General features: G+C 45.8%; 1 protein-coding gene across 1 annotated transcript in view; it reads left to right on the top strand.

Annotated features, from left to right (window-relative positions):
• The first annotated feature begins 392 nt into the window (after positions 1-392).
• Positions 393-9,128, top strand: part of LOC143804231 (calpain-13-like) — a 193,043-nt gene continuing 184,307 nt past the window's right edge. The window contains exon 1 of the mRNA XM_077282120.1: positions 393-486. The gene's annotated coding sequence lies outside the window, so the exon portion shown is untranslated. The remainder of the gene's footprint in view (positions 487-9,128) is intronic.

Below are 9,128 nucleotides of genomic sequence, written 5' to 3'. Positions count from 1 at the left end.
CTTAGCTGAGGCAAGACCCTACGTTCATCTGTGACTGCGGAAGCGAGACTTGAGCTGAGGCCATATCTCGTCGTTCGTGAGATTGTTTGGGATCTCTTGGACTCGTGTGGACTATAATTTTGTTAGCTGGCACAAGGATTATCGGGAGGTGCCCCCGAACCTGTTCCGTTGGACTAATTGTGGACTCTGTAGATCTACTTGCCTGTGTTGTTCCAGCGTTCTTGATAATAAATCTGTGGAATCATCCCTTGGCCTGTTGTCCCTTCTTGCTCTGCCGTACACCCCGTCACAGATACTACTACTGATGTGAGGTAAATAATGGGGTGATGTACTACTAATTTGAGACAGTTTGGTTATATTTTTTTTTTAGAACTGCTGACGTATAAAAAGAGACAGCGCACGGATGACAAATGAGAAAAATTTGTCCGAGTTTTCTGGGTGAATCTTGGACGATTTTTTATTCGGTCGTGTGAACCCGGCCTTATAGTAAGTGACACCATCATGTACCTCCCATTGGAGACTCAATTGTCGGTCCACTAGTGATGAGATGTGTTGTCTGGCCATGCTCGGGTGTTATCTGAGTTTCTCGGGCGTCCTTGAATAATATGTTTGAGTCCCCATGGCTGCATGTTTTTCAGCTGTCTTAAAGCCATGAAACATGCAGCCATGGGGACTAAAACATATTATTCGAGTACTCCCGATATGCTCGGATAACACCTAATCATGGGTATCTACTTGATAATACATTGGAGTCATCATGTGATAAAATTAAAGCTGATTGTTTTTGTTTCATACTGAACAGATTTGGTAAATGGGTGTTAGTTTCACAAAATGTAATATCTGTTTTACGCATGGTGGCACCAGTTTAACCCAGAGCCACAAAGAAAACTGATGGCCATTAGTAAATTTACACAAGAACTGAACCTACTGCCCCTCGAGCTGTCTGACTTGCCTGCATTGTTTCCCTTAGGCTGGGTTGACATTACGTCCAAGCAGTCCATTAACGCTGCCATTAATCTCTATTTCGGGCGCATTGCTAGCGCACGCCCAAAATGGGCGTGCGCTAGTGATGTGCCATCATTGAGTGATGGACCCTGGGATGCGGGCTGCAGCGTTTCGGGGTGTTAACGCAGCCCGTTTAACGTATGTGTTGAACGGGCTGCTGTTAACGCAATGTGAACCTAGCCTAATTCTACATCCTGAAGTGATCCTCAGACCCCTACACTCCTCAGCATTGAAATTACAACACCATGAAGGAAAAGTCGAGGAAAGACGGAAATCACAGGATGAAGACGTTACTGATCTGCAAATGAGGAAAAATTGGAAACTACATTTTGAAAACCTGGATTTTTTCAGTCTGGAGTCTGATACTCGTGCAGAAATCCCGTCACTTCCAGCCTTGGCTGCTGTCAGTGAGGTTATTAATGATTGTATGAGGAAGATTCTGCCACTGAATGCACTTGAGCAAATCATCAAGATCCACTGCTGGCTGCTCCTGTGTAATCACCAACCAGATGTGCTCGATAGGAGACAAGTCCGGAGATGCTGCAGTCATGGGAGCACGTGGCCTAGTGTTCTGTTGAAAAACAGCTCCTTCGACACTTTGTAGAAATTGCTGCACCACTGGTTTTACCACCAAATCAATCTAACACTGAGCTATTAGCAATCTGGAATGAAGACTAGAGGGGCCTGGCTACTATAGATCATGCCCCTCACACTATAATCTCAGGAGTAGGACTGATTGGTAGTGATGAGTGAGTATACTCATTGCTCGGGTTTTCCCGAGCACACTAGGGTGATCTCCGAGTATTTGTTAGTGTTCGGAGATTTAGTTTTCATCGCCTTAGCTGAATGATTTACTGCTACTACCCAGCCTGAGTACATGTGGGGGTTGCCTCGTTGCTAGGGAATCCTCACATGTAATCAAGCTGGCTAATAGCTGTAAATCATTCAGCTGAGGCGATGAAAACTAAATCTCTGAACACTAACAAATACTCGGAGACCACCCGAGCGTGCTCGGGAAAACCCGAGCTGTTGTGATTTTGCTTTTTGCTCCCTCTAGTGGTCATTAGTGATTTGACTCTGGAGCTTCTGTCTTTTCCTATATCCTCACCTGGGCCGTTAGTTCAGGGGCGTTGCTATATAAGCTCCCTGGACCTTCAGTTCAATGCCTGGCATCGTTGAAATCAGAGCTAATCTGTTGTGCTCTTGTCCTATGATCCTGGTTCCTGTATTTCAAGCTAAGTCTTCTTCCTTGCTTTTTGCTTTTGTTTTGTTTGGTATTTTTGTCCAGCTTGTTCCAATCTGTATCCTGACCTTTGCTGGAAGCTCTAGGGGGCTGGTGTTCTCCCCCCGGACCGTTAGACGGTTCGGGGGTTCTTGAATCTCCAGCGTGGATTTTTATAGGGTTTTTGTTGACCAGATAAGTTATCTTGCTATATTCTGCTATTAGTAAGCTGGCCTCTCTTTGCTGAACCTGGTTCATTTCTGTGTTTGTCATTTCCTCTTACCTCACCGTTATTATTTGTGGGGGGCTTGTATCTTGCTTTGGGGTCCCTTTCTCTGGAGGCAAGAGAGGTCTTTGTTTTCTTCTCCTAGGGGTAGTTAGATTCTCCGGCTGGCGCGAGTCATCTAGCGATCCGTAGGCATGATCCCCGGCTACTTCTAGTGTTGGCGTTAGGAGTAGCTATTTGGTCAACCCAGTTACCACAGCCCTATGAGCTGGATTTTTGAATCTCGCAGACTTACACGTTCCTCTGAGACCCTGTCCACTGGGGTCATAACAGTATGCCAGGCCAGTATTAAATGTTTAATGCATTGCAGAAGTGGGATTATAAGAAAGAAAATTTTGAGGGTTTTTTTTCCCTCTCTCATTTTTTTTTTTTTTTTTCTTTTCCCCTTTACCTCAGAGTGGCTTAAGCTTGCTGCAGACATGAATGTCCAGACCTTGATTACAAGTGTGGACCAGCTTGCCGCTCGTGTGCAGGGTATACAAGATTATGTTACCAGAAATCCTAGGTCTGAACCCAAGATTCCGATTCCTGAACTGTTTTCAGGAGACCGATTTAAGTTTAGGAATTTCAGGAATAATTGTAAATTGTTTTTGTCCCTGAAACCTTGTTCGTCTGGAGACTCTGCTCAACAAGTAAAAATTGTTATTTCATTCTTACGGGGTGACCCTCAAGATTGGGCTTTTTCGTTGGCGCCAGGAGATCCGGCATTGGCTGATATTGATGCGTTTTTTCTGGCGCTCGGTTTACTTTATGAGGAACCCAATCTTGAGATTCAGGCAGAGAAAGCCTTGCTGGCTATGTCTCAGGGCCAGGACGAGGCTGAGGTGTATTGCCAAAAATTTCGGAAATGGTCCGTGCTGACACATTGGAACGAGTGTGCACTGGCCACTAATTTTAGAAATGGCCTTTCTGAGGCCATTAAGAATGTTATGGTGGGTTTTCCCACTCCCACAGGTCTGAATGATACCATGTCCCTGGCTATTCAAATTGACCGGCGGTTGCGGGAGCGCAAAACCGCAAATTCCCTCATGGTGTTGTCTGAACGGACACCTGATTTGATGCAATGTGATAGAATCCTGACTAGAAATGAGAGGAAAATTCATAGACGCCGGAATGGCTTGTGCTACTACTGTGGTGATTCTACACATGTTATCTCAGCATGCTCTAAACGTATATCTAAGGTTGTTAGTCCTGTCACCGTTGGTAATTTGCATCCTAAGTTTATTCTGTCTGTAACTTTGATTTGCTCACTGTCATCTTATCCTGTCATGGCGTTTGTAGATTCAGGTGCTGCCCTGAGTCTTATGGATCTCTCATTTGCTAAGCGCTGTGGTTTTATTCTTGAACCATTAGAAAATCCTATCCCTCTTAGGGGTATTGATGCTACGCCATTAGCAGAAAATAAACCGCAGTATTGGACACAGGTTACCATGTGCATGACTCCTGAACACCGCGAGGTGATACGTTTTCTCGTTCTACATAAAATGCATGATTTGGTTGTTTTGGGGCTGCCATGGTTACAGACCCATAATCCAGTCCTTGACTGGAAGGCTATGTCAGTGTCTAGTTGGGGCTGTCGTGGTATTCATGAGGATTCCCTGCCTGTGTCTATTGCTTCTTCTACGCCTTCGGAAGTTCCGGAGTATTTGTCTGATTATCAGGATGTCTTTAGCGAGTCCAGGTCCAGTGCATTGCCTCCTCATAGGGAATGTGACTGTGCAATAGATTTGATTCCAGGCAGTAAATTTCCTAAGGGAAGACTGTTTAATCTGTCGATACCTGAACATACCGCTATGCGTTCATATATCAAGGAGTCTCTGGAGAAAGGACACATCCGTCCGTCTTCTTCCCCTCTTGGTGCGGGATTCTTTTTTGTGGCTAAAAAGGACGGATCTTTGAGGCCTTGTATTGACTATCGGCTTTTAAATAAGATCACTGTCAAATTTCAGTATCCTTTGCCGCTGTTGTCTGACTTGTTTGCCCGGATTAAAGGTGCCAAGTGGTTTACCAAGATAGACCTTCGTGGTGCGTACAACCTTGTGCGCATTAAGCAAGGGGATGAATGGAAAACCGCATTCAATACGCCCGAAGGTCATTTTGAGTACTTGGTGATGCCTTTTGGGCTCTCTAATGCCCCTTCAGTTTTTCAGTCCTTTATGCATGACATTTTCCGGAACTATCTGGATAAATTTTTGATCGTTTATCTGGATGATATTCTGGTTTTTTCTGATAATTGGGACTCGCATGTGGAGCAGGTCAGGATGGTCTTTAAAATTTTGCGTGAAAATTCTTTGTTTGTCAAGGGCTCAAAGTGTCTTTTTGGTGTACAGAAGGTTCCCTTTTTGGGGTTCATTTTTTCCCCTTCTGCTGTGGAGATGGACCCAGTCAAGGTCCGAGCTATTCTTGATTGGACTCAGCCCTCGTCAGTTAAGAGTCTTCAGAAGTTCTTGGGTTTCGCTAACTTCTACCGTCGTTTTATCGCTAACTTTTCTAGCATTGTGAAACCTTTGACGGATATGACCAAGAAGGGCTCCGATGTGGTTAATTGGGCTCCTGCTGCCGTGGAGGCTTTCCAGGAGTTGAAACGTCGGTTTACTTCAGCGCCTGTTTTGTGCCAGCCTGATGTCTCGCTTCCCTTTCAGGTTGAGGTGGATGCTTCAGAGATTGGAGCAGGGGCCGTTTTGTCGCAGAGAGGCCCTGGTTGCTCTGTTATGAGACCTTGCGCCTTTTTCTCTAGGAAGTTTTCGCCTGCGGAGCGAAATTATGATGTGGGCAATCGGGAGTTGTTGGCCATGAAATGGGCATTTGAGGAGTGGCGTCATTGGCTCGAGGGTGCTAAGCATCGTGTGGTGGTCTTGACTGATCACAAAAATCTGATGTATCTCGAGTCTGCTAAACGCCTGAATCCTAGACAGGCCCGCTGGTCATTGTTTTTCTCCCGTTTTGACTTTGTTGTCTCGTATTTACCAGGTTCAAAAAATGTGAAGGCCGATGCTCTTTCCAGGAGCTTTGTGCCTGATGCTCCTGGAGTCGCTGAACCTGTTGGTATTCTTAAGGATGGTATTATCTTGTCAGCTATTTCTCCAGATCTGCGACGTGTGTTGCAGAGATTTCAGGCTGATAGGCCTGATTCTTGTCCACCTGACAGACTGTTTGTGCCTGATAAGTGGACCAGCAGAGTCATTTCCGAGGTTCATTCCTCGGTGTTGGCAGGTCACCCAGGAATTTTTGGCACCAGAGATCTGGTGGCCAGATCCTTTTGGTGGCCTTCCTTGTCTAGGGATGTGCGGTCATTTGTACAGTCCTGTGGGACTTGTGCTCGAGCTAAGCCTTGCTGTTCTCGTGCCAGCGGGTTGCTCTTGCCCTTGCCTGTCCCTAAGAGACCTTGGACACATATCTCCATGGATTTCATTTCTGATCTTCCGGTGTCTCAAGGCATGTCTGTTATCTGGGTGATATGTGATCGCTTCTCCAAGATGGTCCATTTGGTTCCTTTGCCTAAGCTGCCTTCCTCTTCCGATCTGGTTCCTGTGTTTTTCCAGAACGTGGTTCGTTTGCACGGCATCCCTGAGAATATTGTGTCAGACAGAGGATCCCAGTTCGTTTCCAGATTCTGGCGATCCTTTTGTAGTAGGATGGGCATTGACTTGTCGTTTTCGTCTGCTTTCCATCCTCAGACTAATGGACAGACGGAGCGAACTAATCAGACTTTGGAGGCTTATTTGAGGTGTTTTGTCTCTGCTGATCAGGACGATTGGGTGACCTTCTTGCCGTTGGCTGAGTTTGCCCTTAATAATCGGGCTAGTTCCGCCACCTTGGTTTCGCCGTTTTTCTGCAACTCTGGTTTCCACCCTCGTTTTTCTTCGGGTCATGTGGAACCTTCTGACTGCCCTGGGGTGGATTCTGTGGTGGATAGGTTGCAGCGGATCTGGAATCTTGTGGTGGACAACTTGAAGTTGTCACAGGAGAGGGCTCAGCGCTTTGCCAACCGCCGCCGCGGTGTGGGTCCCCGACTACGTGTTGGGGATTTGGTGTGGCTTTCTTCCCGCTTTGTTCCTATGAAGGTTTCCTCTCCCAAATTTAAACCTCGTTTTATTGGTCCTTACAAGATATTGGAAATCCTTAATCCTGTATCCTTTCGCCTGGATCTTCCTGTGTCGTTTGCTATCCACAACGTGTTTCATAGGTCCTTGTTGCGGCGGTACGTTGTGCCTGTGGTTCCTTCTGCTGAGCCTCCTGCTCCGGTGTTGGTTGAGGGCGAGTTGGAGTACGTGGTGGAGAAGATCTTGGATTCTCGTCTCTCCAGGCGGAGGCTTCAGTACCTGGTCAAGTGGAAGGGCTATGGTCAGGAAGATAATTCCTGGGTGGTCGCCTCTGAAGTTCATGTGGCCGATTTAGTTCGTGCCTTTCACGCCGCTCGTCCTGATCGCCCTGGTGGTCGTGGTGAGGGTTCGGTGACCCCTCACTAAGGGGGGGGGGTACTGTTGTGATTTTGCTTTTTGCTCCCTCTAGTGGTCATTAGTGATTTGACTCTGGAGCTTCTGTCTTTTCCTATATCCTCACCTGGGCCGTTAGTTCAGGGGCGTTGCTATATAAGCTCCCTGGACCTTCAGTTCAATGCCTGGCATCGTTGAAATCAGAGCTAATCTGTTGTGCTCTTGTCCTATGATCCTGGTTCCTGTATTTCAAGCTAAGTCTTCTTCCTTGCTTTTTGCTTTTGTTTTGTTTGGTATTTTTGTCCAGCTTGTTCCAATCTGTATCCTGACCTTTGCTGGAAGCTCTAGGGGGCTGGTGTTCTCCCCCCGGACCGTTAGACGGTTCGGGGGTTCTTGAATCTCCAGCGTGGATTTTTATAGGGTTTTTGTTGACCAGATAAGTTATCTTGCTATATTCTGCTATTAGTAAGCTGGCCTCTCTTTGCTGAACCTGGTTCATTTCTGTGTTTGTCATTTCCTCTTACCTCACCGTTATTATTTGTGGGGGGCTTGTATCTTGCTTTGGGGTCCCTTTCTCTGGAGGCAAGAGAGGTCTTTGTTTTCTTCTCCTAGGGGTAGTTAGATTCTCCGGCTGGCGCGAGTCATCTAGCGATCCGTAGGCATGATCCCCGGCTACTTCTAGTGTTGGCGTTAGGAGTAGCTATTTGGTCAACCCAGTTACCACAGCCCTATGAGCTGGATTTTTGAATCTCGCAGACTTACACGTTCCTCTGAGACCCTGTCCACTGGGGTCATAACACCGAGCAACAAGTATATTCGCTCATCACTACTGATTGGTGTTCCCTCCTGAAAGCCTCTTCATGGAATTGTGGTCTGCAAATGGAGACTCAGAAGATGATATGGAGCAATGGAGGCTGAAATAAAGGTCTATCCTCTTCAGCGATGAGTCCTGCTTTTGTCCAGGACATAACTATAGCCATAAATTGATCTGGGCACCACATGGGCATTACATTGATGATCAGCAGGGGATCTTGATGATTTGCCCAAGTGCATTCAGCAAAGCAGAACCTTCTTCAAATGACCATTAATAACTTCAGTGATGGCAGCCGAGGCTGGAAGACCCGGGATTTCTGCATATGGCTCATACTGAATAAATCGAGATGTTTGGAAAATGTTGTTTCCATTTTTACACAATTTGCAGATTATTATCATGTCTATACAGTAGATTCTGTGATTTCCAGAACTCCACAACGTTTTGCTCTTGGTGTTGCAATTATAATTTTAAATCAACAAAGCAAATGTCCTCAGGTAGAAAAGTGTCATATTCTTACACCCACATATACACATAATCTCACACCTACAGGTCCTTCTCAAAAAATTAGCATATAGTGTTAAATTTCATTATTTACCATAATGTAATGATTACAATTAAACTTTCATATATTATAGATTCATTATCCACCAACTGAAATTTGTCAGGTCTTTTATTGTTTTAATACTGATGATTTTGGCCTACAACTCCTGATAACCCAAAAAACCTGTCTCAATAAATTAGCATATTTCACCCGTCCAATCAAATAAAAGTGTTTTTTAATAACAAACAAAAAAACCATCATATAATAATGTTCAGTTATGCACTCAATACTTGGTCGGGAATCCTTTGGCAGAAATGACTGCTTCAATGCGGCGTGGCATGGAGGCAATCAGCCTGTGACACTGCTGAGATGTTATGGAGGCCCAGGATGCTTCAATAGCGGCCTTAAGCTCATCCAGAGTGTTGGGTCTTGCGTCTCTCAACTTTCTCTTCACAATATCCCACAGATTCTCTATGGGGTTCAGGTCAGGAGAGTTGGCAGGCCAATTGAGCACAGTAATACCATGGTCAGTAAACCAGTTACCAGTGGTTTTGGCACTGTGAGCAGGTGCCAGGTCGTGCTGAAAAATGAAATCTTCATCTCCATAAAGCATTTCAGCCGATGGAAGCATGAAGTGCTCCAAAATCTCCTGATAGCTAGCTGCATTGACCCTGCCCTTGATGAAACACAGTGGACCAACACCAGCAGCTGACATGGCACCCCACACCATCACTGACTGTGGGTACTTGACACTGGACTTCAAGCATTTTGGCATTTCCTTCTCCCCAGTCTTCCTCCAGACTCTGGCACCTTGATTTCCGAAT

This window comes from Ranitomeya variabilis, chromosome 2 (assembly GCF_051348905.1).
Source record: "Ranitomeya variabilis isolate aRanVar5 chromosome 2, aRanVar5.hap1, whole genome shotgun sequence".
Taxonomy (NCBI): Eukaryota; Metazoa; Chordata; class Amphibia; order Anura; family Dendrobatidae; genus Ranitomeya; species Ranitomeya variabilis.
Note: the sequence above shows the minus strand (reverse complement) of the source record. Positions and strands in the feature narration are given on the sequence as shown.